The sequence below is a fragment of the Leucoraja erinacea genome, chromosome 9 (genome assembly GCF_028641065.1).
Source record: "Leucoraja erinacea ecotype New England chromosome 9, Leri_hhj_1, whole genome shotgun sequence".
Taxonomy (NCBI): domain Eukaryota; kingdom Metazoa; phylum Chordata; class Chondrichthyes; order Rajiformes; family Rajidae; genus Leucoraja; species Leucoraja erinaceus.
In genome coordinates, this window is record NC_073385.1 from 61,174,355 (window position 1) to 61,186,438 (window position 12,084).

Consider the following 12,084-nt stretch of genomic DNA (forward strand, 5'->3'; position numbering starts at 1 on the left):
ATAGATTCTTGATTAGTGGGGTGTCAGGGGTTATGGGGAGAAGGCAGGAGAATGGAGTTAGGAGGGACAAATAGATCAGCCATGATTGAATGGTGGAGTAGACTTGATGTGCCGAATGGCCTGATTCTGCTCCTATCACTTATGACCCTATGACGTTATGAGAAGCGGATGGAGTTGAATATAATCACTACATTTAAACACGTGCTTAAATAGTCGTGGCCTACCATGATATGAACATAATACAAGCAACTGGTGTGAATGCAGTGAGCAAACGAGTTGGCATGGCCTGATGAGCTGCATGGGCCGATTCTGAGGTGTACAACTCAGACTCTCTATTAAAAAAGACTATTTGTTACCATAGTTCCACAATTGTCCAGATTATCAATTCAGTAAAATCTAAAACAAAATTTGCTTCTCCTGCTTCAACAATTCTTATTGCCTCTGCAGTTATTTTTTCTGCACCATGAATCGTAGGACTTTGCACTCAGTTGGGGGTGAGATTTTTTCATTAACCACGACAAGGTTATGAATTGTTGTTTATTCTCACAGGAATTACGGAAAATATTTTTCCTCTTTACAAATTTCTGTCAAGTTGCCAAATTTAGAAAAATACTCTAGATTCTTTAGAATTTATGCTATTGTGAAAGGTTATGATTTTTTTCAATATGCGAGCAGAAGACATACAATATTAACCAACAAGGCTGAGAGTTGGTGTTCTTTAACTGATTTTATGGTTAGCCCCACCTTATGTGCTCCTTTGTGATCTTAAAGTAACCTAAACGTCATGAATTCATTCTGGGGTCAGTTTCAAATGATACGATGAATCCAGCCAGTTCAATGAAGGTTCATAGGAAGGTTTACTTAGTACCCCGTTCCTGTTGAGCAGTGCTGAACTACTATCTACCTTATTGGTGACCCACGGACCATCCTTGATCGGACTTTACTAGCTTTACCTCGCACTAAACATTATTCCCTTATCATGTATCTATACACTGTAAAGGGCTCGATTGTTATCATGTATTGTCTTTCTGCTGGCTGGTTAGCACGCAACAAAAGCTTTTCACTGTACCTCGGCACACGTGACAATAAAATAAACTGAACTGAACTGAAGTATTCACTGTCCCTTTGTGACTCTTGTTGGGACAATATAAGGGGAGAATGATCCTAGAGGGTTTTTAATGTCATTTCAGGCAGGTACTTGTCGTTGAAGATGACTTTTGTCTATTGCAGTTCTAGATTCCAGTATAGGTTGCAGTGTAGCTAATTAGGCAAGTGTGGGGTTGATCACTTGCCTAATTAACCACACTGGAACCTATACTAAAATAGGGGGGCTTGTTCTCTGGTTTAGATTGACTTCTGCATATTCCTGCTAAAGGGCCGTGAGATGCAGAGTACTGATCCTAATTGTTGGCCTTGAGTTCTCATGGCTTGATGAGGTTTGTACTTCTTCCAAGGTCAGTGTTCCCAACGTGCTCCCACTATTCTCCTGAAACCTCGTGCTGGGAAGGGGGTTGGAGCAGAGTACCTCCTTAGGGAGACTGGTGGTAGGTATGTGGACAGGGTCACTGGCCCATCAAAGTCAGCTGATTGCAGTTAGAGCCCGGCAGATATTGATATGGGGAGGCTACCAAGTGTGTTTGATATCCTGCAATGGAAATGTAGGATTACAATGATTTTGCATGCTTGACGTTGATATACATATAAACGTATGAATTGGGAGGAGAAATAGACCATGCGATTTAATAAGATGGTTTCTGATCTTAATGTAACCTAAACTTTGCATTTTTGTCTGTCTACGGTAACCTTTCACCTTCTTATCAAGTTTCTATTTACCTCTGCGTTAGAAATAGTCAACTCTACTTCCACTGGCCTTTGGGGAAAAATTGTTTTCCAGAAACTCTCCACCCTATGAAAGAGGAAGATTGTCCTTATTCCCTGTCTTAAATGGGTGACTTTTTTTTTAAACAGGGACACTTAATTCTAGACGTTCACATGGGGGAAGCATCCACGCTACGACCACCCCTTCGATCAAGTCCTCTCATTCTTTTAAAAGCCCCAGTGAATACCCTATGCTATGCTCCTGACCTCAGGTATCAAGAGTATCAAGAGTATATTTAATTGTCATTTGGACCCCTGGAGGTCCAAATGAAATGCCGTTTCTGCAGCCATACATTACACACAAATAGATCCCAGACACAACATAATTACATTTTACATAAACATCCATCACATAGCTGTGATGGAAGGCCAAATAAAATTATCTCTCCACTGCACTCTCTCCCCCCCGATGTCAGAGTCAAAGTCAAAGCCCCCGGCTGGCGATGGCGATTGTCCCGCGGCCATTAAAGCCACGCCGGGTGGTGCGAGGTCGCACACCGGGTCTTGATGTTGGAGCCCCCGGCGTGCGCTCGCAAAGTCCCGCATTCCAAGCCGCGCGGGGCAGTGGTGCTTCGACCCCGCAACTCGGGCGGGAGAAGTCGCCGCTGCAGGAGCCCCGAAAAGCGGTCTCCCTCCAGGGAGCCGCGGGCTCCCGGTGCCGTCGTCCGCAGACCCGCAGCAGCAGCCTCCGACTCAGCAGCAGCAGCAGCAGCGGCAGCGGCAACGCTCCTCCACCGCTCCACCCGCTCCGGTCTCGGCCAGCTCCGCGACGGTGAGGTGAGTCGGCACCTGAGTCCCCGGCTTCTTCCTGTTGGAGGCCGCTCCTCGTTGCGGCCCCAACGACAGCTGAGACCCGACGAGAAAAGGTCGGGTCTCCAGTGCAGGGAGAGATTCAAAAGTTTCCCCCCTCCTCCCACCCCACCCCCACCCCCCACACACACACACCCCAACATAAAATAACAAAAACTACATTTAAACACAGACAGAAAATAAAAACGCGGACAGGCTGCAGAGGCCACTGCTGACCAGAGTCGCGCCGCCTACCGGTGGTATCTGTGTGAAATTTGTACTTATTCCCCTTGACTTTGAGGGTGTCCTCTGGTAGCTCTGGTTTCCTCCAACATCTCAAAAAGATGTGTGTTTGTGGGTAAATTGGCCCCTATAGATTTCCCCTTGTGTGTAGGGAGTGGATGTGAAAGTGTGATAACATAGAACTAGTGTAAATGGGTGATCAGTGGTCAGTGCGGACTCTGTGGATAGAAGGAACTGTTTTTATGATGTATTTATCAATCAAAAAAAATGTGTTAGCATACTTAGTCACATGCTGGACCTACATGCTAGGTGTTATGAATTATATACTTGAATACCCAGGTCCCACTGCCTCACAAATTGTAATTTCTCATGAATACAATAAAATGATTTTTCTTTTTAAATGCCTGCTAAATTGGACAATTTCATATTTTTGGGCATTGTAATCCACTTGAGAGATCACATCCACTCACTTGATGGGATGTGTCCAATAGTAGCCATAGGTTTAGTTAAGTTTGGAGATACAGCGAGGTTACAGGCCCTTCGGCCCACCGAGTCCGCACCGACAGGCGATCACCCCATACACGTACACTATCCGACACACACTGAGGACAATTCACAATGACACCAAGCCAATTAACCCACAAACCTGCATGTCTTTGGAGTGTGGAGGAAACCGGAGCACCCCGAAAAAACCCACGCAGGTTACGGGGAGAACGCACAAACTCCGTCCTAACAGCACCTGTTAAATGGTCAGCTCGACATAGACTACAAGACCTACACCAAACCCAAACCAATTAGGAGCAGACGAGGGCATTCGATCCAATTTGTGATCCCAGCTACAAAGACAGATGTGTACAGCAATTTGTTCTTCCCCCGCACAATTAAAGCTTGGAATAATCTCCACCCAACTATAGTTACCCAACCAGATGCAACTAAATTTAAAGTAGCTCTTTCTTCCCAATAACCCTTTCTGGCTTAAGCCCTCCCTTCACCACCTCCAGTTTAAATTCCATTTGGAATATTTTGGAGGACCAAGAAACCAAGAACCAAGAAGAACCGAAAGTCAGGACTAAACCGGTGTCTCTGGCGCTGTGAGGCAGCAGCTCTATCCCCTGTGTGTGCCCTGAAATGTACTGGAGATTGGTGATCCCTGAAAGGCCTGTGTCTATGCTGTAAATTCTGTCTGTTCTGTTATTTCCCAAACCGGTTGGTTGAGATTGGTATTTTCTTTGTTCAATTATACTTCATTTCCCAGCACTAATAGCTTTCACCTGTTAAACAGTTTAAACAACAAAAACACATTTTTAACACAGCCTTACACATTGTTTGCTGTATATGTCACTGCTCACTGCCAGGAAGGTTATCTTATTCATCTCCCGCTGTAAAACCTTGAGATGTTGGATTCTTTCCAAAACCGCCAACATTTGTTATTTGAATGTATATTATGGGAGACGTGCTGGTGTGGGGAGGGAGGGCAGATGTGCATTTTTATATTTCGCTGGGGCTGCTTCTTTCTTGCGAGTGTGTTCTTCTGTTTTCAGGCAGTTTAACATCCATACAAATATTCTCTGATTAGCACGATGCAGAAAACCCAGGGGATCCACCAAGACTGAGAATGGAGGACATTACATAGGAGCAGAGTGAAAGAGAGGAACGAGAGAAAATAAAGAGAGATGTAGATTTAGCTCCTAGGGATAACAGAATCAAGGGATATGGGGAGAAAGCAGGAACGGGGTACTGATTTTGGACGTAGACATGTGCTGGAGAAACAGCGAGTGCGGCAACATCTATGGAGTGAAGGAAATAGGCAACGTTTCAGGCCAAAACCCTTCTTCAGACTTTTTGGATGTTCAGCCATGATAATAGGGGACTTTGCCCCCTGCCAAGTATCGTGCACCAACCACCAACCTGGACACACTGCAGCAGAGCCACTGTTGTGCCGCTGCCGATCGGAACGCCTGTTGAATGTTTAGTAGAGTGTTAAATTTGTTCATGATACATGTATTTTTATTTCTATTTATTTTTAATGCACACTGAATGGACACTGGTTGAGCAACGTTTTTTTGTTTCCTCTGGGTATGTGAATACTCAGGAAATGACAATAAAGATATACAATATACAATACAATACAATACAATAATATTGAAGGCTCGAAGGGCCGAACGGCCTACTCCTGCACCTATTTTGTATGTTTCTATGTTTCTCAGATAGGAATGAAGGCAGGGAGAGTTACTTTGTGATTTTAGGAAGTATGGAACATTATATTGGGATTAAGGATTCTTGTACCTTTGCAACCTTCCTCAAAAAGATAATCTTCTCATTGACACATGGGAATTCCTGCCTCAGGCTGCTCAAGGTGGAGAATGGACATCTGAACCCCCGGTGACTTTAGGAGCACAAATGTCAGAGGGAAAGCGGAATCTCCTGCATGTTGAGACGAACACCAGTGGCTTCTTGGAAACTATCAACACAGTGAAAGATGCCCTCTGGTCTGCCCTAACCCCTCCACCATTGCAGAGCAGTGTTGCCTGCAACCAAGTGCCACAAACTAGTTTGCTCACAGGACTGTGGGTTGATCAACTCGGAGGTTCAATGCAGTCACGTGGTGCTCTGGGTGGTAGACGCCACACTTTAGGGTTCTCCTGACATTGCATACTAATTAGGTGAAATCTGTGTTAAAACCACTTGAATTATTTACTTAAGGTTGCATGTGACGACATGTGAACAGTTTTGTTTAGTTTATTGCTGTTACAACTACCAAGGTACAGTGAGAGGCTTTTGTTTGCGTGCTATCCAGTCAAAGATAAGACAATATATATGATTACAATCAAGCAGTCCGCTGAGCACGGATAAAGGATAAAGGGTACAATATTTAGTGCAAGATATAACATTGAAGTCCAATAAGCTCCGATCAAAGGTAGCTCAAAGGGTTCCAATGAGGTAGATGGGTCAGGACCGCACTCTAGCTGATGAGAGGACCGTTCAGGAAGTAATATGACAAACATAACCTTATGAAAATGTTGACTTAAATGTTCTGTATTGCATAACTTTTTATGATGGAAAGTACATTTTGAAATAACAAATTTACACCAATGCTGCACAAATCATCCACCCACCCCAACTAGTGCCATCTATGTATTAATGAATACCACATTAGACATCGCAGAATCCACACAAAATCTCTCCATCCATCCCCCACCCAAGTTGTACCAGCTTCAAAGTCATCTTGTTGAGTGTCATTCTCTGTAACTTGTTTTCACCTAGCTCACAGCTAACAATGGCCTGTTTTCTTTAGAGTCGTTTGCATATATCTTTCATTCATTAATTCTATATCTCTCTATATCACCGTCTGTATCTCTCGTTTCCCTTTCCCCTCACTCTCAGTCAGAAGAAGGGTCTTGACCCGAAATATCACCTGTTCCTTTTCTCCAGAGATGCTGTCCAGCTTTTTGTGTCTTTCCTCAAAGTATAATCAAGGCATCCTTAACCTGAGGGACTGCTTAAGAAACGTGTGACAACCAATAGCTGTAAGTTTCCGATTTTTGGCAATGGCCTCTTTTAGTTTGTTGGGCACCCTAATTGACCAACTGGATAGACTGAGAATGGATATTCTGCGCAGTATAATTTGTTATTGAATGAATTGCAACTTGTGGAAATGCCGAGGCCCAACATCCAAATTAACGTCAGAGTTTTAGATCTTGCAAAATGAGTGCTCTAGATCTGCTGTTGCATAAAAGAGTGGGTTCATTATGTGTGCCATACTTAATGTGCAAACCAAACAGCAGCTTCAAGTGCGCAAGAGTGACATTGTGAATCCTCGTGGTTTGTTGAGTTCTTGAGACGTGCCAGAGTGCATTAATCGTGTGGGAACAGTAACAGGATCAGTCTGAAGAAGGGTATTGACCCAAAACGTCACCCATTGATCAGTCTGAAGAAGGGTCTTGACCCGAAACGTCACCCTATTCCTTCTCTCCAGAGATAGGGCCTGTTCCGCTGAGTTACTCTGGCTTTTTGTATCTATCTTTGGTTTAAACCAGCATCTGCGGTTCATTTCCTGCACTATAGTAACTTGCCCTCAGTCTCCCCATCAATTTTAACAACTTCTTGGTTATTAGGCACATTAAAACCTGTAATAAACTTGCAGAAAATGAGAAATGGTACGTCATAACTTGTTAATTACTGGAATCCCACTCAACCTGTTTAGCCCAGTTAAGGAATAATTTAAAAAAAAGACACAAAGTGCTTGAGAAGCTCAGTGGGTCAGGCAGCATAGGTGACGTGTCAGGCCATGAGGTCATCAGGTCATAAGGAATAGGAGTAGAATTAGGCCATTCCGCCCATCAAGCCTACCCCATCATTCATTCATGGCTGATCTATCTCTCCCTCCTAACCCCATTCTCCTGCCTTCTCCCCATAACCTCTGACACCCGTACTAATCAAGAACCTATCTCTGCCTTAAAAATATCCACCGACTTGGCCTCCACAGCCTTCTGTGGCAATGAATTCCACAGATTCACCACCCACCGACTGAAGAAATTTACCCTCATCTCCTTCCTAACAGAATGTACTTTAATTCTGAGGCTTAGACCTCTAGTCTTAGACTCTCCCACTAGTGGAAGCATCCTCTCCACATCTACTCTATCCAATCCTTTCATTATTCTATTCAAAGGTCAGGACCCTTCTTCAGACTGATTGTGGTGTGGAGGGGGGAGGGGGGGAGTGGAGGGGGGAAGCTGGAAGAGAGGAAGGGTAGGACAAATCCTAGCAAATAATAGGTGAATACAGGTGAGTGTGGGGGGAGGGGTTTGATAGGCAGATGGTTGAACAAAGGCCAGAATTGAGAACCCAGAAGATGTGAGACAAAAAGATTAAATAATTGCGAATTGTGAAGTTGAGGAAGGAATGTAAGGGAGGGGGAGGGGTGAAATAGGTGGGACACTGGGAAGAGAGGGGAGGAAAAGAAGTGGGGGGAGGGTGTGGTTTGATTAGTTACCTAAAATTGACGAATTCGATGTTTATACCATTGGGTTGTAAGCTACCCAAGCATAATATGAGGTGCTGTTCCTCCAGTGTGCGTGTGGCCTCACTCTGGCAATGGAGGAGGACCAGGACAGAAAGGTCAGCATGAGAATGGGGAGAGGAGTTAGCAACTGGGAGATCCAGTCAGACTTGGCCGACTAAGCACAAGAGTTCAAACGATCGCTGAGTCTACACTTGGGTCCTGCCCGTGTACAAAAGGCCACATCGGGAACACTGGATGCAGTAGATGAGGGGCCTTGGTGGTCTGAGCGCAGGTGTTCAGCAAAATGGTCACTGAGGGTTGGTTACTCGCCACTAATTTTCGTTTCCCCTTCCACCTACATTCCATTCTCCAGCATCATAATTTGCAACTCTTCTATCGTTTTGTCTCATTGAAAAAACAGAAACATAGAAAAAGAGGTGCCATTCGGCCCTTCCAGCAAGCACCGCCATTCAATATGATCATGGCTGATCATCCAAAATCAGTGCCCCATTTCTGCTTTTTCCCCATATCCCTTGATCCCCTTAGCCCTAAGAGCTATATCTAACTCTCTCTTGAAAACATCCAGTGAATTGGCCTCCACTGCCTTCTGTGACAGAGAATTCCACAGATTCACAACTCTCTGGCTGAAAAAGGTTTTCCTCATCTCAGTTCTGAATGGCCAACTCCTTATTCTTAACCTGTCATCTGTCTCACACGTATCTGTCTTTGTCTCAGGCCTTTGTCCAAGCATCTGCCTATCAAACACCCCACCCTCAACTGTACCCACCTATTACTTGCTTAGGCTTTAGCCTGCCCCTCCTCTCTTCCAGCTTTCTACCTCCCCCCACTTCCCTCACTCTGAAGACGGGTCCAGCTTTCTGCCTCCCCCCCATCTTCCACCACAAACACTCTGAAGACAGGGTCCTGACCTGAAACATCACCTATCCATGTTCTTGAAAGATGCTGCCTGACCCACCGAGTTACTCCAGCACTTTGTCATTTTTTTGTAAACCAGCATTCTTGTTTCTACAAGGGATCATTTAAAATATTATATCTAACTACCTTGTGGAGATTTAATTTCTTAAAATGTAAACTATTTTGATGTTTTACGTCCTGCTCATTTCCATCTCATCTTCTCAAAGATCTAATCTTTCTCATTCTTTCATCTTCTGTTCGTGACCTAACAAATTCCATCTATATCCTTGTTTGACTGTCTTTTTATTCCTGGTCCTAGTGCCAGATAGGTTGCGGATGCACAATAGGTCTTCATATTCATTAAGGTCCCCCATTCCCCTTAATTAGCTTGCTCTTTCAATTTGTGGCAGAATTATTTTAGTTTAGTTTAGAGATACAGCGTGGAAACAGGCCCTTTGGCCTACTGAGTCCACGCTGACCATCGATCGCCTGTTCACAATAGTCTATGTCGTACACACGAGGGACGCTTTTTACAGGAGCCAATTTTTACTCCACGCAAACAGAACCCTTCGTCAGGATTGAACCTGAGACACTGGGGCAGTAACTCTACCCCTGACCACTGTAGCGGCCTAGTGCTGATGGGTATATGAGAGAAGGACAAATAAGTTGTGTCCATCTATTGGCCATGAACTTTCAAGACTGTTATTTGGGTATTTCTAAGCCATCAGAGAAACACTGAGGAAGGGAAAGAATTGGACTAAAACCATCTTGATTTCAGCAGAGTGAGGAGGTAAAATGAAGGAACACGTGCAAGTTGGTGGAAGGAAGAAGAGTGAAAGGAAATTTTACAATGGAGAGCGCGAAGTGGAGGATTGTAGTTGAAGGGTTAAAGATTCTGCTAACTTTTGTGGAAGCTGTCATCATACTAAGCACATGCCCGCATCACCCTGTTCTCCCTTCACTGAATTTGTCTTTCAGGACTGATATACAATACTGATACAGTATTGTGAAAGTGTTGTAGCAAGCTGCTCCAGTAACAAATGTGAAAGGCTCATTTATGTATACCCCGTATTTCCCGGCAATGAAGACGCTATTTTTTACCCAAAAATAAGACACGAAAATTTACCTGCGCCTTGGAGGCCGAAGGTTAGGTTGTTAGCCAAGAAAGATAGACTTTGCTATGTCAGTACGGTAACATCTAGAACAATGTTGCTGTACTGAGGGAAAGCCAAGTGTATCCCTCATTGCTAGCAGCTGATGGGAACTGGCTGTAAAGTGGGAAGCGGCTGTAAAATAACAGCGCTGCTGGAGAGGGGGGGGAGAGTTCCTTTCTCAGTGTGCGGGGAGTCTGGCCTTGGTCAGCACGGCTGGGCCACCACAGTTAAAGTTGCGGGCAGGGTAGAAGCGTTGAGAAGGAGGGGGTCGGGGATCATGCCAGCAACTCACTCACTCGGGCGCGGAGCCACCTTATTGTGGCCGGGGAGGGAAGTATCTCGGGTGGCTGCGAGCGGCCACCAGGACCGGACAGCAGAACCGGCCGCCACCTCAGCGCCTTCTGCCGGCCCGCTCACCTCTGGCAGTGCTCTCCGTCTGAACACCTCTCTCCTGCCGCACATGTCAGCTGCTTCCCGTAAATCCTTTAATTCCGACTGCCGCCGGGAGCAGGACATGGCCTCACTTGCTGCGCTGGGTGACACTGCATCTTTCAATGTAGACCGGACAGTGAGGGGACCAGCTCAAGAGCAAAGATCATAGAGCGGAGCAGGTCAGTGGGCGATGGATAACAGGACAGTGGGCGGTGGAGCTTACTCCTGTGTCAGTGCGAGGTACCTTGAACTAGTATTGTCATTCAACAAGATCACAACTGATTCAACTTGTCCCAGTGTGCTCCCTTCTTTCCCATCATCTCTCCACCTGCCATCACCCTCCACCCCCCCACCTATTCTGTCATTCAGAATGGAGGAGATCTGGAAGCCTTGGGCAAATTGAATTGTTGCTTTCTTTCTTTTTATTTATCTATCTATTTATTTATTTATTTATTTTTGAGCGTGAGAAATTCTACATCCCGCCAGCCTTTTTTTCAAAATTTAGCAACTCAGAATGGGGGTGCGCCTTCGATGCAGGTGCGTCTTCATTGCCGGGAAATACAGTCGTTTATGTTTGTGTCTCTTTTGTTGGAGTAAATTTTTAAGATGTATATTTGCACAACATGGAAGCAAATGCATTTACCAAAAGAGGTACCAATCCAAGCAAAAATATCATTCTCTATCTATTTAATGGAAAGACACCCAACAGGTTGGACGATACAGGTAACAAAGCAGGTTAGGAGCCAGTAAGTAAAAAAAAGAACTACAACTGTAGAGACCCAAATGAAAATAAGGATTGAATATTGACACAAAATGCTGGAGCAACTCAGCGGTACAGGCAGCATCTCTGGAGAGAAGGAATGGGTGACCTCTCGGGGCGAGACCCTTCTTCAGACTCAAGTTAGGGGAAAGGGAAATAAGGATCAGCAGCTTTCTCAAGCAGTGAAGCCAGCTCCTATTCTGATGTAATCTGTCAAGAACCTTAAAACGTCATTGCAGTGCCAAAGGTTATGCTGGTGGAAGTGGAATGCATTATATACTCCATCCACATTCCATCCCTCCTTGTGTCTTCTGAATTTTCTCACTGTCTTATCCCCAAAAGCAATGTAGCTTTTCTTGTATAACATTTGCAAACAATCTCTTCATCTTTACCACTGTGTTATATCCCAAAGATTTATTTGCCTTAAATCTCCAGAAATCTGCATGTATTTTCATCTGTCCAAATCTCCTAAAATCCACGTGCCTCCTTTGTCAGAAATATTGCATCCCAGGCATTCCACAAAATTGTATCCGGGAATATCTACATACTTTTTTGCACTATGCTAGAAGACGTCTACTAGAAAGCACCATGTAATATTCCTCTTCATATTTCCCACCTTACCACCAACAGAAATGTTGTCCTCTTGCTCTCTTTAAAATGTCCGCTCTTGGTAACACTCAAAACAACTTCACTCTCTTATACATCGGCGAGACCAAATGTAGACTGGGTGATCGTTTCGCTGAACACCTTTGCTCAGTCCTCCTGAACTTACCTGATCTCTCAGTTGCTAAACACTTTAATTCTCCTTCCCATTCCTCCACAGACCTTTTTGTCCGAGGTCTCCTCCATTGTCAGAGTGAGGCTAAGTACAATTTGGAGGAACAGCATCTCATATTCTGCTTGGGCAGCTA

General features: G+C 44.7%; 1 protein-coding gene across 1 annotated transcript in view; it reads left to right on the forward strand.

The window, feature by feature from the left end:
• rad51b (RAD51 paralog B) overlaps window positions 1-12,084 on the forward strand; it is a 569,504-nt gene that overhangs the window by 179,521 nt on the left and 377,899 nt on the right. The gene's annotated exons all lie outside the window — the stretch shown is intronic.